The sequence below is a fragment of the Leptonychotes weddellii genome, chromosome 6 (assembly GCF_054177405.1).
Source record: "Leptonychotes weddellii isolate Sample4059 chromosome 6, ASM5417740v2, whole genome shotgun sequence".
NCBI lineage: Eukaryota > Metazoa > Chordata > Mammalia > Carnivora > Phocidae > Leptonychotes > Leptonychotes weddellii.
This window is the reverse complement of record NC_138374.1, coordinates 66,518,734-66,541,514: the sequence shown is the minus strand read 5'-3', so window position 1 is coordinate 66,541,514 and position 22,781 is coordinate 66,518,734. Positions and strand designations below refer to the sequence as shown.

The following is a 22,781-nucleotide window of genomic DNA, read 5'->3' as shown; positions in this document are numbered from 1 at the left end:
GGGAAGACGAATCCCCTTAACATTTGGGTTTGAAAGCCAGAGGGGCTGAATTTTGTGAGTTTGTACAACCAGTGGGACTTAAAGCCTGGAATTCTAAAAATCAGTGGGCCCAGCTGTGGAAGAGCCCAGAGGATGAGAAGAAGCTCAGTCCTCACCCTGAAAGAAAGAGCTCAACGAACAGCCTAGAGAGATACAGAATAGAAGCAGCAATTTGAAAAATGCCTGGGGCCCATGGGAGGGAGATTTATTTACTTATCTCAGAGCATGTCCTGAAGGGGCAGGATCACTGGGGTACTCCTCCAGGAACAAAGAAACTGGCCAGCACCATTTCCCACCCCTACCTTCCCCCCAGCATAAACACACAGCCCACCTGCGGGAACCAGTGCTGTGTTGACTTTCACTACCTAACTTGCTTCCATCACTCCCTACTCCCTGGGTTTCAGGAATGTGCCCCTTTTAGCCAGGCGTGCTTCAGTTCGCTTCAGGACCTCTCCTGTAGAAAACCAGCAGTGTGCAAACCTTGCTAACACTGTTGCCCCACCGCACCCCCCCAGCCCCCATGTTGCTGATCTACACCCTCTAATACACTCTTGGATGGGGCCCATTCAAATCCGGGCCACAAGCCTGGCAGTGTGCAAGCAGCCCTGACAGGGGCCAGCACGACTCCAAATGACTACTGCCCCAAGGCGAGGGGAATATAACCACACACAGCAGTCTGACTGCTGACCCAGCAGAGGATTGGAGGCAGACATCTACTCTGACTGCACGTGCCACCCACCAACTAAAGCTTCGCAGGGAACAACACAGAGCACCCTGAAGTTCAGAGCTACTACAGCTCTGGCAAATGCCTGGTCTGACTCAACCCAAGCCCACAGCAGCCCAAGACTGGTCCACTAACACCACAAGGACCAAACATTGCCCACAAGAGACAAAGAGAGCCAATGAGGATGAGTGGACTGAAGTCAAAAGTGGCTCAGCCACCACAGGACCACAGCAGTGTGCATGCAACACACACAGTAGACACCCCTGAAGCACCAGTTTCCAGTGAACAGGGGACACTGCACTGCAGAACACTACAGGAACTCCTCCTCTTAAAGCTACAACTTTCAAGAACAGGAGACATAGGTGACTTTCCCATCACAGAGAAACAGACACAGAGAGTTAGACAAAATGAGGAGACAGAGGAATATGTCCCAAAAGAAAGAACAGGACAAAACTACAGCAAGAGACCTAAGCAAAATGGGGATGGACTTGAGAAAAAAGTGGAGGATATCAGTGAGACCCTAAAGAGAGATAAAGAAGAACCAATCAAAGATGAACAACACAATAAATGAAATAAAAAATACACTAATGGAATAAACACCAGAGTACCAAAGCAGAAGAATGAATCAGTGACCTGGAGGACAGAGTAATGAAAAGTAATCAAGCTGACCAGTTGAGAGAAAGAAATAAAAAAATGCTAAATGAGAACAGATTCAGGGAACTCAGTGACTCCATCAAGCATAACATTTGCATTACAGAAATCTTAGAAGAAGAGAGAAAATACGGGGCAGAAAAATTTTTTGAAGAAATAATAGCTGAAATCTTCCCAAATCTGGGCAAGGAAACAGACCTCCAGAACTAGAAGACACAGAGATCCCCCAACAAAATCAACCAAAGTGGTCCACACTAAGACACATCATAATTAAAATGGCACAAAAGTAGTGATAATGAGAGCATTTAAAAAGTAGCACGAGAAGGAGAACTCCACAAGTCTACCAGCTGATTTTTCAGCAAAAACCATGCAGGCCCGAAGGGAGGAGCATGATATATTCAAAGCGCTGAAAGGAAAAAAATCTGCATCCAATAATACTCTATCAAGCAAGCTATCATTCAGAATAGAAGGAGAGGTAAAGAGTTTCCTAGATAAACAAACGCTAGAAGAGTTCATGACCACTAAACCAACCCTGCCAGAAATGTTAAAAGGGATTATTTGAATGGAAAGGAAAAATCATGAGTAAGAGTAACAAGTAGGAAGCATAAAAGCAGTAAAAATAAATATATCTGTAAAAATCACTCAGGCCATGCATAAAATAAAAGAATGTAAAGTATGATACCATATACCTAAAAATGTGGGGAGAGAGAAGTGAAGAATAGGCTTAAACTTAAGCAATCATCAACTTAATGCAGACTCCTTTATATGTAAAATGTCACATACAAACCTAATAGTAACCACAAACAGATATGAAAAAATAAAAGAGAAAGAAATCCAAGTAAATAGTAAATCACTAAAGAAAGCACACTTACCAGTAAAGAAGGGAGCAAGGGAACAATGGAATACAGAACTCCTCTTAAAAACAACCACAAAATAAGTAACAAAATGGCAATAAATACATACCTGTCAATAATTACTTGGAATATAAATGGACTAAATGCTCTAATTAAAAGACATAGGGTGAGGGGTGCCTGGGTGGCTCAGTCGGTTGAGTGTCCGACTCTTGGTTTCAGTTCGGGTCGTGATCTCAGGGTCCTGGGATGGAGCCTGGCATCGGGCTCCACTCAGCATAGAGTCTGCTTGACCCTCTCCCTTCCCCTCTGCTCCTCCCCCTGCTTGCACATGCTCATGCTTTCTCTCTCTCTCATAAATAAATGAATAAAATCTTTAAATCTTCAAAAACAATCTAAGATCTTTAAAAAATACATTAAAATAAATTTAAAAAATAAAAGACATAGAGTGACAGTGGATTAAAACCAAACCAAAACAAACAAACAAACAAAAAACAAGACCAGGGGTGGCTGGGTGGCTCAGTTGATTAAGCATCTGACTTTGGATCGGGTCATGATCTTGGGATCCCGGGATTAAGCCCACATCTGACTCCCTCTCCCTCTGCTTGTGCTTGTTCTCTCAGATAAATAAATAAAATCTTTAAACACACACACACACACACGCCCATCTATATGCTTCCTACAAAAGACTCATTGCAGAACTGTAGACACATGCAGGCTCAAAGTGGGGGAAGGGAGAAACATCTATCATGCAAATGGATGTCAAAAGAAAGCGATTGGACAATATAGACTTTAAAACAAAGACTGTAACAACAGACAAAGAAGGATGCTATATAATCATAGAGGGAACAATCCAACAAGAAAATATAACAATCATAAATATTTACGCACCAAACATGGGAGCACCCAGACACATAAACGGTTAATAACAAAGGAACTAATCAATAGTAATACAGTAATAGTAGGGGACTTTAACACCCCACTGATATCAATGGACAGATCATCCAAACAGAAAAACAACAAGGAAACAGTGGCTTTGAATGACACACTGGACCAGATGGATTTAACAGACATAATCAGAACATTCCATCCTGAAACAGCAGAATATACATTCTTTTCAAGAGTACATAGGACATTCTCTACAACAGATCATATATTAGGCCACAAAACAAGTATCTATGAATTCAAAAATATCAAAATCACACCATGCTATGAAACGAGAAATCAACCACAAGAAAAAATGTGGGAAGAGCCAAATACATGGAGGTTAAATAACATGCTACTAAACAATGAATGGGTCAACCAAAAAATCAAAGAGGAAAGAAAAAAATACATGGAGACAAATGAAAACACAACAGTCCAAAATCTTTGGGATGGGGCAAAAGCAGTTCTAAGAGGGAAGTTCATAGCAATACAGGCCTACCACAAGAAGAAAAATAAAAAACTAAACAATCTAACCTTACCTCAAGGAACTAGGAAAAAAAAAAAAAAAAGAAGGAAGCAATAAATATTACAGCAGAAATAAACAATACAGAAACTAAAAAAAAAAAAAAAAGATCAGTGAAATCAGAAGCTGTTTCTTTGAAAAGATCAACAAAATTGATAAACCTTTATCCAGACTCATCAAATAAATAAATAAATAGGACTAAAAAAATCAGAAATGAAAGAACTGACACCACAGAAATACAAAAAATTATTAAAGAGATTATGAAAAATTATATGCCAACAAATGGGACAACCTAAAAGAAATGGCTTAATCCTAGAAACATATAACCTACCAAAATTGAAGCAGGAAGAAACAGAAAATTTGAATAGACTGATTACTAGCAATGAAATTGAATCAGAAATCAAAAAACACCCAACAAACAAAAATCCAGGACCAGATGGCTTTGCAAGCAAATTCTACCAAACATTTAAAGAAGAGTTAATACCTATTCTCAAACTATTCCAAAAAAATAGAAAAGGAAGGAAAACACTTCCAAATTCATTCTATGAGGCTTGCATTATCCTGATACCAACACCAGATAAAGATACCACAAAAAGAGAGAACTACAGGCCAATATCTCTGATGAACATAGATGCAAAAATCCTCAACAGAATATTAGCAAATCGAATCCAACAATACATTAAAAATATCATTTACCCCTATCAAGTGGAACTTATTCTTGGATGCAAGACTGGTTCAATATTCCCAAATCAATAAATGTGATACACCACATCAATAAGAGAAAGGACAGGAACCATATAATCATTTTAATAGATGCAGAAAAAGTATCTGACAAAGTACAACATCTATTCATGATTAAAAACCCTCAACAAAGTAGGGTTAGAGGGAACATATCTCAACATAACAAAGGCCATATATGAAAAACTCACAGCTAGGGCGCCTGGGTGGTTCAGTCGTTAAGCGTCTGCCTTCGGCTCAGGTCATGATCCCAGGGTCCTGGGATCGAGCCTCGCATCGGGCTCCCTGCTCCGCGGGAAGCCTGCTTCTCCCTCTCCCACTCCCCCTGCTTGTGTTGCCTCTCTTGCTGTCTCTCTCTCTGTCAAATAAATAAATAAAATCTTAAAAAAAAAAAAAAGAAAAAAAAGAAAAACTCACAGCTAATATCATCCTAAATGGGAGAAACTGAGAACTTTCCCCCTAAGGTCAGGAATAAGACAAGAATGTCCACTCTCACCACTTTTATTCAACAAGTACTAGAAGTACTAACCACAACAATCAGACAAGAAAAAAGAGTAACAGGGATCCAAATTAGTTAGGAAGAAGTAAAACTGTCACTATTTGCAGATGACATGATACTCTATATATAGAAAACCCTAAAGACCCCACCAAAAAAACTACTAGAACTGATAAAGCAATTCAGTAAAGTCATAGGGTACAAAAACAATGTACAGAAATCCATTGTGTTTCAATATACTGATAATGAAGCAGCAAAAAGAGAAATTAAGAAAACTCCTATTTACAACTGCACCCAAAATAGTAAAATACCTAGGATTAAACTTAACCGAGGTGAAAAACTTATACTCTGAAAACTATAAAACACTGATGAAAAACATTGAAGATGACAAAAACAAATGGAAAAACATTCCATGTTCATGATTACAAGAACGAATATTGTTAAAATGTCCCTACAACCCAAAGGAATCTACACATTTAATGCAATCCCTATCAAAATACCAACAGCATTTTTTTTTCACAGAACTACAACAAATAATCCTAAACTTTGTAAGAAACCATAAATTACCCCAAATAGCCAAAGCAAACTTGAAAAAGAAAAAACAAAGCTAGAGGTATAACAATTCCAGATTTCAAGTTATATTACAAAGCTGTAGTAATTAAAACAGTATGATACAAAAATAGATACACAGATCAATGGAACAGAATAGAAAGCAAAGAAATAAACCCATGTTATGGTCAATTAATCTTTGACAAACAAGGGAATATGCAATGGGAAAAAGAATATGCAATAAGAAAAAAACATTTTCTTCAATAAATGGTGTCTGGAAAACTGGACAGCTACATGCAAAAGAATGAAACTGGACCACTTTCTGACACCATTTATTCTGACAAATAAACTCAAAATGGATTAAGTATCTAAATGTGAGACAAGAGACCATAAAAATCCTTGAAGAGAACACAGGCGATAATTTCTCTGACATAGGCCATAACAACATCTTTGTAGATATGCTTCCTGAGGCAAGGGAAACAAAAGCAAAAATAAACTATTGAGACTACATCAAAATAAAAAGCTCCTGCACAGCAAAGGAAACAACCAACAAAACTAAAAGACCACCTACTGAATGGGAGAAGATATCTGCAAATGACATATCTGATAAAGGATTAGTATCCAAAACTTACACAATTCAACACCAAAAAACCCACAAATAATCCAATTTAAAAATAGGCAGAAGACATGAACAGACATTTTTCCAAAGAAGACATACAGATGGCCAACAGACACATGAAGAGATGCTCAACATCACTCATCATCAAGGAAATGCAAATCAAAACCACAGTGAGATATGGCTAAATCAAAAACACAAGAAACAACAAATGCTGGCGAGGATGTGGAGAAAAAGGAACCCTCGTGCACTGGTGGTGGAAATGCAAACTGGTGTGCCATTATAGAAGAGAGTATGGAAGTTTCTCAAAAAATAAAAAATAGAACTATCCTATATTCCAGTATTCGCAGTACTGGATATTTACCCAAAGAATACAAAAACAATTTGAAAAGATATATGCACCCCTGTGTTCACTGCAGCATTATTTACAAGAGCCAAATTATGGAAGCAACCCAAGTATCCATCAATAGATGAATGGATAAAGAAGATGTGGCATATATATATAATGGAATATTATTCAGCCATAAAAAAGAATGAAATCCTGCCATCTGCAACAACATAATGGATCTAGAGAGTATGATGCTAAGTGAAGTAAGTCATAGAAAAATACCATATGATTTCACTCATATGTGGAATTTAAGAAACAAACATAGGAAAAAATAAGAGACAAACCAAAAAACAGACTCTTAACTATAGAGAACAAACAGATGGTTACCAGAGGGGAGGGGGTGGGGTATGGGTGAAAGAAGGGAAGGGAATTAAGAGTACACTTATCTTGATGAACACTGAGTAATATAGGGAATTGTACTGTACACCTGAAATTAATGTAGCACTGTATGTTAACTACACTAGAATTAAAAGTAATTTTTTTTAATAAATAAAGAAGCAAGACCCATCCAGATACTGCCTACAGGAGACTCACTTCAGATCTAAAGACACACACCTAAAACTAAAAGTGAACTAAAATGAAAGGATGGAAAAATATATTCACACAAACAGGAAAGAAAAGAAAGCTGGTGTAGCAATACTAATATTAGACAAAATAGATTTTAAAACAAAGACTGTAAAAAGAGACAAGGGCATTATGTAATGATAAATTAACCCAACAAGAAGATATAACACTTGTAAATATTCACCCAACATAGGAGCACCTAAATATATAAAGCAAATATTAACACAAATGGAGAAATTAACAGAATACAGTAATAGTGGGGAACTTTAACATCCCACTTACATCACTGGATAGATCATCAACCAGAAAATTAACACTGGCCTTAGAAGATACATTAGACCAGGTGGGCTGAACAGATATATAAAAAACATCCAATCCAAAAACAGCAGATACAAATTCTTCTCAAGTACACATGGAAATTCTCTAGGAAAGATCACACATTAGGCCACAAAATAAGTCTCAATAAATTTAAGAAGACTGAAATCATATCAAGCAACTTCTCCAACCACAATGGAAAGAAACTAGAAATCAATTACAAGAAGAAAAAAATAACCCTCCAAACATGTGGAGACTAAAGAACATGCTACTAAATAACCAATGGATCAATGAAAAAAATCGAAGAGGAAATTAAAAAATACCTTTAGACAAATGAGAACACAACATTCTAAGATATATGGAATGTAGCAAAAGCAGTTCTAAGAGGGAAGTTCATAGCCTACCTCAAGAAAAAAGAAAAGGGTGCCTGGGTGGCTCAGTTGGTTGGGCGACTGCCTTCGGCTCAGGTCATGATCCCAGAGTACCGGGATCAAGTCCCGCATCAGGCTCCCTGCTCAGTGGGGAGTCTGCTTCTCCCTCTGACCCTACCCACTCTTGTGCTCTCTCTCTCTCAAATAAATAAAATAAAATCTTTAAAAAAAAAAAAAAGAAAAGAAAAAGAAAAAACAATCTAACCTTACACCTCAAGAAAATAGAAAAAAAAAAAAAGAACAAAGTGCAAAAGTAGTAAAAGGAAGGCAATAGTAATACCAGAGCAGAAATAAATGAAGACAAAAAATAGTAAAGTTCAATGAACCGGGTTCTTTGAAAAGAAACAATATTGATAAACCTTTAACCAGACTCATCAAGAAAAAGGGCCCAATAAATAAAATCAGAAATGAAAGAGGAGAAATTACAACTGATACCATAGAAATACAAGGGTCATAAGAGATTACTACGAATGATTATATGCCTGCAAATTGGACATCCTAGAAGAAATAGATAAATTCTTAGAAACATACAATCTTCCAAGACTGAATCAGGAAGAAAGCAATTACTTTTTGGAGAAACCAATTACTAGTGATGAAACTGAATCAGTTAATCAAAAAACTCCTAACAAACAAAAGTCCAGGACTAGAAAGCTTCACAGGTGAATTCTACCAAATATTTCAAGAATTGTTAATACCTATTCTTCTCAAACTACTCCAAAAAACTGAAGAAGAAGGAATGCTTCTACTCCAAACTCATTCTACAAGGCCAACATTACCCTGATACCAAAACCATACAAAAACACTACCAAAAAAATCACAGGCCAATATCCCTGATGAACATAGATGTAAAAATCCTCAACTAAATATTAACAAACCGAATTTAGCAATACATTAAAAGGATCATACACATGATCAAGTGGGATTTATTCTGGGAATGCAAGGTTCTTTCAATATCCGCAAATCATTTAATGTGATGTCCCACATACAAAACAAAGGATGAAAATCATAAGAACATCTCGATAGATGCAGAAAAAGCATTTGCTTAAATTCAACATTCACTTTTGATAAAGACTGTCAACAAAGTGAGTACAGAGGGAATATACTACAACATAATAGAGGCCACGTATATGACAAACCCACAGCTAACGCCATACTCAATGGTGAAAGGCTGAAAGCTTTTCCTCTCAGATCAGGAACAAGTCTGCCCACTTATGCCATTTGGATTCAACATAGTATTGGAAGTCCTAGTCACAACCATTAGGAAAGAAAAAGAAATAAAAAGGCATCCAAATTGGACAGGAAGAAGTAAAACTGTTGCTATTTGCAGCTGACATACTATGTATAAAAAAACCCTAAAGCTTCCACCAAAAAACTATTAGAATAAATGAATTCAGTAAAGTTGCAGGATACAAAATCAATATACAGAAATCAGTTGCATTTCTATACACTAATAATGAACTCTCAGAAACAGAAATTAACAATCCCATTTACCATTACATCAAGAAGAATAAAGTACCTAGGAATAAATTTAATCAAGGAGGTGAAAGACCTGTAATCTCAAAACTGTAAGACATTGATGAAAGAAACTGAAGATGACACAAATAAATAAATTTATACCATGTTCACAGACTGGAAGAATTAATATTGTCAAAACGTCCATACTACCCAAAGCAATCTATAGATTCAGTGCAATCCCTATCAAAATACCAATGGCGGGTGCCTGGGTGGCTCAGTCGTTAAGCATCTGCCTTCGGCTCAGGTCATGGTCCTAGGGTTCTGGGATCGAGCCCCGCATCTGGCTCCCTGCTCCGCGGGAAGCCTGCTTCTCCCTCTCCCACTCCCCCTGCTTGTGTTCCCTCTCTCTCTGTATCTCTCTCTGTCAAATAAATAAAATCTTTAAAAAAAAAAAAAATACCAATGGCATTTTTCACATAACTAGAACAAATAATCCTAAAATCTGTATGGAACCACAAACAAACAAAAACAAAAAACAAATAGCCAAAGCAATCCTGACAAAGAACAAAGCTGGAGGTAATCATGCTCCCAAATCTCAAAGTACACTACAAAGTACAGTAATCAAAAACAGACAAATAGATCAATAGAACACAACAGAAAGCCCAGAAATAAACCCAGGGTTACATGGTCAATTAATTTACAACAAAGGAGGCAAGAATGGGGAAAAGATAGTCTCTTCAATAAGTGATGTTGAGAAAGCTGGACAGCTACATGAAAAAGAATGAAACTGGGCCACTTTCTTATTCCATATACAAAAATAAACTTAAAACGGATTAAAAACTTAAGTATAAGACCTGAAACCATAACACTCTTAAAACATAGGCAGTAAGTTATGTCTTTGACGTAAGTATTAACGATATTGTTTTTGGATTTGTCTCCTTAGGCAAGGACAACAAAAGCAAACATTAACAAATGGGCCAGGGCACCTGGGTGGCTCAGTCGTTAAGCATCTGCCTTCAGCTCAGGTCATGATCCCAGGGTTCTGGGATCCAGCCCCGCATCAGGCTCCCTGCTTGGCGGGCAGCCTGCTTCTCCCTCTCCCACTCCCCCTGCTTGTGTTCCCTCCCTCACTGTCTCTCTCTGCCAAATAAATAAATAAAATCTTTAAAAACAAAACAAAAAAAACAAATGGGCCTACAACAAAATAAAAAGCTTTTGCACAGTGAAGGAAGCCATCAACAAAACAAAAAGGAAACCTACTGAATGGGAGAAGATATTTGCAAATTATACCCCAATAAGGGGTTAACATCCAAAATACATAAAAAACTCATACAACTCAATATCAAACAATACGATTAAAAAATGAGAACACCTGGGGCGCCTGGGTGGCTCAGTTGGTTAGGCGACTGCCTTCGGCTCAGGTCATGATCCTGGAGTCCCGGGATCGAGTCCCACATCGGGCTCCCTGCTCAGCAGGGAGTCTGCTTCTCCCTCTGACCCTCCTCCCTCTCATGCTGTCTCTCATTCTCTAATAAATAAATAAAATCTTAAAAAAAAAAAAATGAGAACACCTGAATAGACTTTTTTCCAAAGAAAACATACAAGAGAAGCAACAGGCACATGAAAAGATGCTCAACATCACTAATCACCAGGGAAGTGCAAATCAAACCCACAATGAGAGGTCACCTCACACCTGTCAGAATGGCTAAAATCAAAAAGACAAGAAATTACAAGTGTTGGCAAGGATGTGGAGAAAAGGGAACTCTCATGCACTGTTGGTGGGAATGTAAATTGATGCAGCCACTGTGGGAAACAGTATGAAGATTCCTCAAAAAGTTAAAAACAGAAATATCACACAATCCAGCAATTCCACTTCTTGGTATTTGCCGAAGAAAATGAAAAAAAACTAATTGGAAAAGACATATATAATCCTATGTTCATTGCAGCATTATTTACAATAGCTAAGATATGGAAGCAACCTAATGTCCATCATAGTTGAATTCATAAAGAAGATGTGGTTTATACATATATAATGGAATACGACTCAGACATAAGAATGAAATCTTGCCATTTGTGACAAATATGGATGGATCTAGAGGGTGTTATGCTAAGTGAAATAAGTAACAAAACAGAAAGAGATTCATAGGTACAGAGGGTTGCCAGAGGAAACAGGGGTGGGAGGGATGGAGGAAACACGTGAAGGAAATGAAGAGGTACAATCTTCCAGTTATAAAGTAAATAAGAAAAGGGATGTAATAGGGAATATAGTCAATAATATTGTAACAATCTTGTATGCTGATGTCACCAGCTAGACCCCAAGACCTGACCTTTACTACCCACCTCCTTGTACCCACCAACCTTGGTCCTGCATTTTTCCTTAAGCTCTTCTTTCCAGCTTATGTCTTAACTCAGGCAAAAGACCCTGTGGGCATAACATCCCATGATGGAAACGGAAACTACCCCTCAAGCAATAATGACTGCCCAGAGGAAGAGCTCGAGTGGCCCTAAACCCCTGACTCAGGCTTGTACAGATGGACCATGGAGTGACCTCTGGAATAACCAACAATTACCTTTACCTCATTATAATACTAATGTAATACCAAGGAGGAGCACAAACCTCATTTACAGAACAACCCATTCACCCTTCCTGGGGGAGTCCCAGCTTTGAAAGTTATCCCCAGGATCTCCTTATTTGATGCAAATAAAGCTTCCTTTGTGGGACAACTCACCTGGGTGTAGTTTCTATCTGACTCACCAAGGAGCAAACTCCTGTTGGTTCTGTTACAGTAACAGATGTTTACTACATATAGTCAATAATACTGTAACAACTTTGTGGTGATAGATGTTAATTAGATTTATTGTGATCATTTCATAAATAATGTATATAAACTTCATATAAATACTGACTCAATGTTACACCTGAAACTAATACAATATTATATGTTAATTATTCCTCAATAAAAAAGAAGACACAAGTTTCTCAGATCACGCAGGCAACTTAACAGCAGGAGGAAAGACGTTAACTGTGCTAAGCAAAATCAGCACTAACTGTCCTTTATGTTTACCACCCAAATCCCGAAGTTGCTCAAACAGAAATAAAACCAAATAATAAATTTAGAACACTACATTCACAGAAAATCTCTAACTTGGAACTTATTACTAAAAATGAAATAATAGCAAATAGTCTGGTACAACTACCAAAGATATTCATTTAACTCTTCTCATCTGTGAAGTGAGAATAAGAGTAACATTCACTTCACAGGTTTGTTCTGATTAAATGAATTAATAAAACAATGGAATAGTAAGTGCTTTATAAATTTTGGTTATTTTAATAGAAGGCATTGCTCTTCCTCCTCCAAATGAAACAAGTCAAAAAGAAAAAATATCCAGGGGCGCCTGGGTGACTCAGTCGGTTAAGCCTCTGACTTTGGCTGGGGTCCTGATCTGGGCTCCTAGCTCAGCGGGAAGTCTGCTTGTCCCTCTCCCTCTGTCCCTCCCCCGCTCACGCTCACGCTCACTCTCTCAAATAAATAAAATCTGAGAAAAGAAAAAAATCCAATCCCGTGGATATCAATGATATAGTTTCCCTTGTGACTTAAAAAAAAACTATGGGGGGGAGGGTGCTGTGCATCAGCCGCAACTTTAAAGATAAAAGTACTCATCTAGTAGAAGTACCAATTAAATTGCTCCAGGGAAGACTTAAAATTCGTCAAGCAGAGCTAAAAGGGAAAAGAAAGTGAAGCTTCCTACATTTACTTCCGCCAATTGTCATTATACCGCACAGCAGTATTAAGAAAAACAAAATACTACATCCCTCTTGGTTTACCACCTAACCCCAACCTGTCATTAATTTAGACATTAGTCAAAACCTCAAAACTCTTCCTTCTGCTCCGTAAAATTCAGGAAGGGCGAATACGAGCAAAAAGAAAGGATACAGAGATGCCATAGCCACATTCATAGTTTACATCGTGACCAGAGAATAACCCAGTTTAAACCATAGGCTTGCGTGAAACCAGTCATTCCCAAAAACCCACAGGGAAGGGTCCTGCTGTTGATTCGCTTCACAAAAAGCCATCGTCATGTTTTACGGACGGCCAAAGCCCACAAAGGTGACCTACGCTTCCGAACTTTTTAACACTGCAGTCAAATGACTCGGCATCTTGAACGAACGTGTTTTCAGAGAGTCCCGGAGAGCAGAGGAGGTCTGTCACTGAAAGTACAGACCCTGTCCTCCCACGGGGGCAGGCGGCGCTCGGCCCGGGGCTAGCAGCCCGGGGAGGGGAGAGTCTGCGGCGGGACAGCCGCCGCCGGGAGGGCCGGGCGGGAAGGACCACAGCTCCCGCTGAGACTCCCTCCCGGGAGCTTCCCGCCACCCCACCCCACGCGGCCGCGGAGAGGACCTGTGGAAGCTATGCACCCGAGACGTCCCACCCACCAAACTCCGACTTGGAGACAGCGACGTCCGCGGCCCCTTCTCGCCCGGCGCGCCCCCCGCCGCGGCCGCTCCCCGCCCCTTCCCGGCGAACGGCCGCCGGCCGACTCACCCCGGGACTGGCGTCGCAGGAGCCCGGCGCACCGGGTGCTCTCTCGGCCGCAGCGCGTCTCCCGGCCTCCCGGAATGCGTGGGCGACTACGGAAAGCCAGAGGAGTCAGCCCGCTTCCATTTCCCGGTTCGCGGGCCCCGGGGGCGTGGCCGGCGGCCCCGCCTCTGGGTGCGGGGCGTGCTCGCGGCACTGCGGGCGTGCGGCCCGGCGAGCTGCCGGTCGTCCCCGCGCTGGGCTTTCGGCACAGCCTCCGGGGATTGGACCGCGACCTGCCTGCCGCGGGACAGACGGAGGGGATGCACGGCAGAGGGTATTTTAAAGAATTCCTGAGCGCGTCCGCCTGCCTCTACCCGGTCGTCGGGGTGGGAGTGAGCGGAAATGGGCTGGAAAGGAGAAAACTGATGCTCCCTCGGCCCCGTGTGTTTCCGCCCGCGCAGGTGTCCCAACCTCTGCCTCGGGTCAGTCCAGATGGTGCTGTGAGTGATAACCCGACTTGGAGACGCCCCTTTTGGCCAGTGCACACCCTGGGTGTCAGGAGTGGTGGAGAAGTGGGTTCGCTACGGCGGCACTGCGCCCAGCCCGAAGCGCCGCGTCTGGCTACTCTAAGCTTGGACTTGCAGCCTTTGTGGATGACTCGCCAAGTCCTTTACGTGTTGGTTTTCTAAGATACACGCCTCCCTAGGGAAAAAAAAAATGCCAGAAGAATGGGGCACAGTTACGAGCAGACTTAGATATTCAGTGAATAACTGATTTCTCAGCGCAGTTTTCACTATTCCTGCTTCACCCACACTGGCCGCTAGTTTGCCATAAAAACAGAGACATGTAAATAAAGTTATGTAAGCTACCCAAAACAGCTGGCTGCTCGCCATCTGTTTTCTGTTCGGCACCGCAAAGATCTCATGTTCCTACGTGTCTCTACTTGATTTTTATCCACGTTCGTTTTGAAAGACCTGTTTTTGGTGTCGCCACTTTGGGCTTTCTTCTCGGTGGCTTCGGCTTTTATTGTTTTTGTAATTGAGGAATTCATTACAAATCCCATACCAGTGAACTCACGTTCCGATTTACTGTTACTTTTCTCTCTTTCTCCTATTCATTTTCCAAGTTTGATTCACTCTTCAGGAGCCAAGGTAAATAGCTGCATTTAACCCATGACATGCACTACCTTGGATTTGTACTTATCCTTCTGTGCGTTGTGTTTTATCCGACTCGATTTTAAATCGAAAAGAGGAACTTGTCTTATATGCTCCCCATGCTCACTGTGATGCTTCTCATGAAGTAGGCACTAAATGTTAGGTTGAAATAATAGGTTATTGATGAGGTGAGGAGCAATTAAATGTCTACACAATTTTGCCTGGGTTTAGTACCTCTCCTTTGCAAAATAAGTTGAAATCAATACACAGCAGTTCTCTATTTCTTTGTTAAGTGGTATTTAGGTGCAAATGTGGCAAAGTAAAACAGCCTGAAATCCAGTGTTGGTGAAGTAATTCTGGATTAAAATGTCCACAAAGCCAGAGAACCTGTTCTTAGAAATAACCCATTCATTAGTCCCTGTTTTGTTCAATGAGCTCAGTATGTTTTTGTATCATTTAAAATCTACATATATATGCTGAATGCCTACCGTGACAAGGTACAGTGATAAGGAATATAAGTATACTAAAAGGTTTTTGTAGTATTTGCCTGATGGAACCCTTCTAGATGCAGAGAAGAGACCAAAAAAAAAAAAAAAAAATGGGGCGCCTGGGTGGCTCAGTTGGTTAAGTGACTGCCTTCGGCTCAGGTCATGATCCTGGAGTCCCTGGATCGAGTCCCGCATCGGGCTCTCTGCTCGACAGGGAGCCTGCTTCTCCCTCTGACCCTCTCCCCTCTCATGTGCTCTCTCTCATTCTCTCTCTCTCAAATAAATAAATAAAATCTTTAAAAAAAAAAAAAATGGAAGTCCCATATCTCTTAATTGGATTATTGCAAAAGCCTCCTAATTGGTTCCCCTGCTTTTTGCTCTTGCTCCCCTCCAATCTGATGTCAACATAGCAACCAGAAAGATCACGACAAAACATAATTCAAACAATGTTACTACTCTGCTAAAATTTTCCACAGCTGTTGTTCATTCTTTGGGTAGATATCAGAGTCCTTACAAGATCAGCCCACCACCCACATTACACTCTCACTTCTTTTCCTACTACTTTCTTCCAGCAAGCATACTGGCCTTCTTGGCATTCCTAGGGCCTGTTTGGCACACTGCCCCCTCAGAACCTTTGCATTTGACAACCTTTTCCTCATTAAAGTCTACTCAAATATCAATTTTCAGTGAGCACTTTCCTGACCACCATATTTAAAATCTCAAACACCCTCCCAAAACACACACAAAATCCCTATCACTTTTCCTTGCTTTATTTTTCTCTAGCACTTATCATATTCTAATATGCTATATAATTTACCTTTTTATTTTATATGACTTCACCCACCAAATGATAAGCTTCATGAGGACAGGGAGTTTTCACTATTCTTGCTTCAATGGGGTTTACATTCCAGCGGGGGACACAGATAGTGAGGAGTTTCAGAAAAGAATAGAAAAGGATAATGTAATTGGGAGCCGTTGGGTGAGTGCTTTAATTGGGTGCCAGGGAAATCCTTTGCAAAGAGGTGATGTTTAAACTGCTGATGAATGAAAGAGGCAGCCAAGTGAAGATGTTGGGTAAGAGCATTCTAGGCAGAGGTAACAGCTAATGGAAGATCCCTATGGTTCTTGAGAAATGCATTTTAAGGTGTTCAGGAATAGAGAGGTCACAAGCATGGCTGAAACATAGTAAAGGAGACAATGATGTGAGATGAAATCATAGAATTTGATGAGGTCACCTACGAGAGTAGACAGATGGAGAATTTGACCTAGGACCGAGCCCTGGGGAGATAAGTCAAGAAAAGAAAAGTCAATGAAAGAGACTGAGAAGAGGCAGCCATGGAGACCTGCTGGGAGTGGTGTTCTGGAAGCCAAAGAAAGAAAGGTTGTTGGTTTTTTGTGTTTTTTTTTTTAGAGATCTTATTTATTTGACAGAGGGATAGAGAGAGAGCACAAGTAGGCAGAGTGGCAGGCAGAGGGAGAGGGAGAAGCAGACTCCCCGCTAAGCAGAGAGCCCAATGCAGGACTCCATCCCAGGACTCTGGGATCATGACCTGAGTCAAAGGCAGCCACTTAACTGACTGAGCCACCCAGGTGCCCCCCGAAAGAAAGTGTTTTAAGAGAGAACAAGCCAGTTGGTGCCACATGCTGCTGAGAACATAGAAGTGACCAATGGATTTAGCAACATGGAGGTCATCAGTGACTCGCTCTGAAGTGGGCTGAGAAATGTGAGGGGAAGAAGTGGCAAAAATCAGGACTATCAATATTTTAAGAAGTTTAGCTGTGAAGAACAGAGCAACTGAGCTAAGGAAGTAGTGGGATAAAAAGATTTTGATTTTGTTTTGTTTCTGTTTTTGTTTGTTTTTAAAAAGAGAGGATACTGGGGCACCTGGGTGGCTCAGTCGGTTAGGCAACCCACTCTTGATTTCGGTTCAGGTCATGATCTCAGGGTCATCGGGTCTAGCCCTCAAGCAATCAGCGTGGAGTCTGCTTGTCCCTCTCCCACCCCCTGACCCTCCCTCCCACTCTCCCACCCAACTTTACCCCCTACCCTACCCTACCCTTCCACCCCCCATCTCATGCACATGTGCTCTCTCTCACTCTCAAATAAATAAATTAATTAAATCTTTAAAAAAAGAGAGAAGTTACTACAGTGGTGCCTTGTAGACTTTCAACAAGTAACCCACAGTAACAACTACATTTACATTGTGAATTGTTGCATACATATTTAAAATTATGAAAACAAAAACTTTGCAAAACAATACTCTTGCATTCTAATTTTTCATTTTAAAAAAATGCTGCTTATAACCCACTAAAATGTTTGCCAGACCCATTAGTGGGTTGTAAACTGAGCCTTGAAGAACATTTTCAGGGGTGTATGGGAGCTGGCTCACACTGGCTTGCGAGAGCCAATTTTGCGCATCTCTTCCATGTTGGTATCTTGAAATTGGCCAGGAATGGAAGTTTTTACCCCACAGGCATAGACAACCACTATAACCTAAGGCTTTCCCCCCACTCACCCCAGTCTCCAAAGCTGGATATTAAACATTTGCCACCACATTACTGACTGTAATTCTATGCATGATCCAGTAGAACAGAGAACTCTAATGATGTAGGAGAAAGGGGATGGTTACAAGAGTGGTTCTTTAGATGATTTTGCCCAAAAAACACCATAATACACATTCAGAAATCAGTTCAAAACAGTAACATAGATGTTACAAATTATTCGCAGACAGTTGCCTTAGACTTCCAAAGCTGACGGGATCATCTCTAGTTGGATCAATTTCTTTTCATCACTTTATTGTCCTCTTTCCTTACCCAAGAAGACACACATATATAGTAAGTGTGGCTGCCAATTTAGAAATAGTATGATATAAAAATAGTGTCTTATAAGCAAAATGTGAACTAATGTATATTGCCCCAATTTTTTAAAAAGTAGTAAAAAATTATTTTGGATTTATGAATTGAAACTCTGTATGCTCTTGCTACTTGGTAGGATTACCACCTTAAAAAGAAATACCTGCCATAGTTTGTTAATGATGTGATTGTGTTGTTTAAAGGTAGGAATCACTTCTGGTGGTGATTTTGCTTGTTATTGTGTTGCCGTGTTTTTGTTATTATAATTAAAATTTTTTTTACCTCCAAGCATTGATTGGATGGTGGTGCCAGGGCTGGGAAAATAGGCCTCAAATCAATAATTTTGGAATACAAGTTAGGTGTGCTAAAACACTGTAAAGAAGTTTAAATAACTGCTTTGATAGATCATGCTGTGCATTTAGAAGTCAAAACTCTAGAACCTTTAGCAAGAATAATATATAAAAAAGCAATATTAAGAAATCTGCCACAATAGTTATAGATTTATGAGCTCTGAGAACATACACCTGCTTTCCATTTAGTCCCATGAGAAAATTAGTCTTGAAGTATGCAGATTTTAAATGATGCTGTCTTTAGGAGTGCATTATTTTAATTATTATTTTTTTAAGTAATCTCTATACCCAACGTGGGGCTCGAACTCATGACCCCAAGATCAAGAGTTGTGAGCCAGCCAAGTACCTGAGGAGTACATTCTGCATGAAACCACAGCACTTATATGTCTTACACATAGGTCTAGTTCCCAGGAAAATTTCATGGTTGGTGTCATCGACCTCTTCTTACTGTCCCCCCTCTTTGTAAATGGACTCATTTCTTCTTTGAATACTCTTGCTTTGAAATAATCTCTCCCACACCCCCATACTAGCACCACCCATGAGCACTCAGCCCTTTTTTCCAACCTTCAGACCCCCTGTGTTCAGATTCATCAGGCTTACCTCTTATGTTCTACAGGATCATGTCCCTTATCCAGTCTTTTCAGGTGTGAGAAACAAGCTTCTAGAACTATGGTTTTGTCATAAAATAAAAGAATCTTGAAGATGTGAAAGATCTTCAGAGGAGTGTAAATTAAACCAATTCATCCCAATGGCTCAAAGAATGAGATGTTGTCCTATTTTTCAGATACTTTTTTTTTTTTTAAGATTTTAATTTATTTACTTGACAGACAGAGACAGTGAGAGAGGGAACACGAGCAGGGGGGGATGGGAGAGGGAGAAGCAGGCTTCCCACTGAGCAGGGAGCCCCATGCGGGGCTTGATGCGGGGCTGGATCCCAGGATTCTGGGATCAGGACCCGAGCCGAAGGCAGACACCTAACGACTGACCCATCCAGGCTCCTTGAAAGGGTTGGCAGACTATGGTATGTTAACGAAAGAATACCGTATTGTTATTTTACATCAGACTGTATCTGAAATTATGTAAATGTTTAAAGTGGAAACACTTAAACTCATATGTATATTATACTAGGTAACATTTTAGGCACTAGGGATACAATTGGTAGAAAATACAGCTTTCCTGGAGCTTACATCTAGTGGGAATTAGACAATAAGTAATTATGCATAGGTATTTTAAAATGCAAAAGAATGATGTCAGTAACTGTTAATACTCATTGTGATCTTTGTTCCTGCAAAGTTAGCTGAGATTCTTAATGCCATTAAAAGGCCTCCCTCAGCTTTGCACAGTGGCAGCATGACAGCCAATGAGGTTTATCTGAGGCGCAGTTACTGCTAATTGAAAAGGCCTCCCTCAGCAACCCAATCTGAATATTTAACCAATCCTTCTTGTGCATAGCTAATCCTCTTCTAGCTTGTATTTACACAGCTCATTATAAAATAAAGTAATAAGGGAAACCTCAGGGGAAGAATTTCTGAGGTTAGAGCAAGCCAGAAACCCAGATGGTTTTTTCCAACTAGAAAAATGTGATTGAGGCCACGTACTAAAACCCCTTTTTATTTTGGAAATGTAAAAACATACACATCAGTTGAGAGATGACGTGATGAATTTCCATTTACTCATTGTCCAGCTCCAGCAATTATCAACATGGCCTATCTTGTCTCATCTGCACTGCACCCACTCCTTCCCCACCACTGGCTCATTTTGAAGCAAATCTTCAGACTTCATTTAATCTCTAAAAACTGGTAGTTACACTTAAAGTTTTCCTAAGACCCAGGTTCACATTTTTGGCCAGAAGATTTCATAAGCAATCTGTACTTCCAATTGCAAGTCATCAGGAGGCACTTAATGTCTGGTTTTTCTTTTTATGCTATCAAGACTGGCCAGTGATTTCAGATGATGTTAGCCTGTTTCATCCATTACAAAGTTCTCATCAGTTTTTGATCAAGTGGTTTTAGCACTAACCTACTGATAGTCATTGCCTCAATCCATTATTTCACTAGGAAAGAAAAATAATGATATATCAATTCCATCATTCCTCCTGCATTTATGAGTTGGAATTCTTGTATAAGGAAATATGGTTCAGTGATCCCAAGGTGAAGTTTATACCAGAAAGTCAAGGTAAGTGCTGGGTTCTTTCCCTTTATGTAGAGATTTTCATAATAGTAAGTCAACTCCCTAGCCTCCACAAAAGGTAATCAGTAAATTGTTTTTTTAGAGGTCATTATGAATTGATGAATATTAATATACTTGATGTGTTCTTAATTTTTTTTCTGATACTTAAATCATCCCATAATTTATCCTATAATCATATGGGATATGCATAATTATCCCATTATCCCCTCAGAGGCAACCCCTTTGAGTTGGCTTCTGGATTCTTTTGACACAACCTGGTAATCTTAGATAGTTTCCTTGCTTTGTGGTATGACAAGATGTCCCAAGCTACCAGTGTTATTTCCTGCCAAACCTGGACTTAGCAGTTTCTCCAAGAAAACTTTTAGTGGGAAATGGTATATATAGACCACAATTTTGACTAGGGATGCTTATGGCCACTGGGTTGGTTTCTAGACTTCCTCAGTAGATGAAGCCAAGAAAAATGTTTATTTAAAAATATATGTATATAAATATATTTAATATAACATATATTAAATACATAAATCTATTTTAAATCATATATTTAAATAATTATATAAACATATTTAAAATATATACTTAACTAAAAATATATAAAAGATAAATATATCTGACTTTATACTGATTTCATTCAATTTAGGATTACAATGTTTTTATTTAGCTTTTTTATTTTATATTTATACCTCATTTTTAAAAATAAAAATCTTGATTAAAAAGTAAAATAAAAATCTTGGTTTCTAATAACATTAACATAATTACTTATTTGCTTTAACCTATTATATATAATAGTTTGGGGATAGAAAGTTAAATATTGTTGTAACAACATGATAGCAAAACAAAATGAAGGTTTATTTGCAGTTACTTTCTGTCTTTAAGCTATATCTCACAAGCAATATATAATAACATTTCTGTATTTTAAAATAATTTGATAGTACTACCTAAAATGATCTACCAATTCACTGCAATTCTTATCAAAATTCCAACAAATGCTTTTTGCAGAAATAGAAAAAAAATCCTAAAATTCATCTGGATTCTCAAGGGACTCTGAAAAAAAAAAAAAAGAACAAAGTTGGAGGTCTCACACTTCATGATTTCAAAACATATTACAAAGCTAGTAAGCAAATGGTGTAGTGCTGGCAAAAAGGACAGACATATTGACCAATAGAACAGAAATAGAGAGCCCTTAAATAAACCCTTATGTCTGTAGTCAAGGGTGCCAAGACCACTCAGTAGGGAAAAGATAGCCTCTTCAACAAATGATGTTGGGAAAATTAGATATTCACATGCAAAACTGGACCTTTACCTTACACCTTATACAAAAAATAACTCAAAATTGATTAAAGACTTAAACATAAAACCTAAAACTATACAATTCCTAGAAGAAAACAGAAGGGGAAAACTTCATGACATTGGATTTTGGCAATGATTTTTTGGATATGACACCAATAGCACAGATAGCAAATAAAGAAATAGATAAATAGGAGTGTATCAAATTTAAAAATTCTGTGCAAAAAAGGTCACAATCAACAGAGTGAAAAGGCAACCCATGAAAGGAGGAAAAATACTTGCAAATCATATATGTGATAAGGGGCTAATATCCAATATACATATATAAGAACTCCTACAACTCAACAACAAAAAACAACCCAAATCAAAAATGTTCGAAGAATTTGAACAGACATTTGTCCAAAGATGATACATGAATGACCAACAAGTTCAACATCACTAATCATTAAAGAAATACAAATCAAAACCACAATGAGATACCACCTCACAGTCCTTAGGATGGCTACTGCAAAAGAAAGGGGGTGGGGGGAGAGAAAGAAAGAAAAACTAACAAACGTTGCCAAAGATGTGGACAAATTGGAATCCTTATGCACTATTAATGGGAATGTAAAATGATGTAGCCTCTATGAAAAACAGTATGGAAGTTCCTTAAAAAAATTAAACATAGAATTATCATTT

General features: G+C 39.2%; 1 long non-coding RNA gene and 1 pseudogene across 1 annotated transcript; one reads left to right on the top strand and one right to left on the bottom strand.

The window, feature by feature from the left end:
* Positions 1–4,215: 4,215 nt before the first annotated feature.
* On the bottom strand, positions 4,216–14,014 carry LOC145722235 (uncharacterized). The gene is made up of 2 exons (XR_014146352.1): positions 13,809–14,014; positions 4,216–4,808 (listed from the first exon to the last, which is right to left on the bottom strand). It is a non-coding gene; the product is annotated as an uncharacterized LOC145722235 (long non-coding RNA).
* A 5,946-nt stretch (positions 14,015–19,960) lies between these two features.
* On the top strand, positions 19,961–20,074 carry LOC145722418 (U4 spliceosomal RNA; annotated as a pseudogene).
* The last annotated feature ends 2,707 nt before the right edge of the window (positions 20,075–22,781 follow it).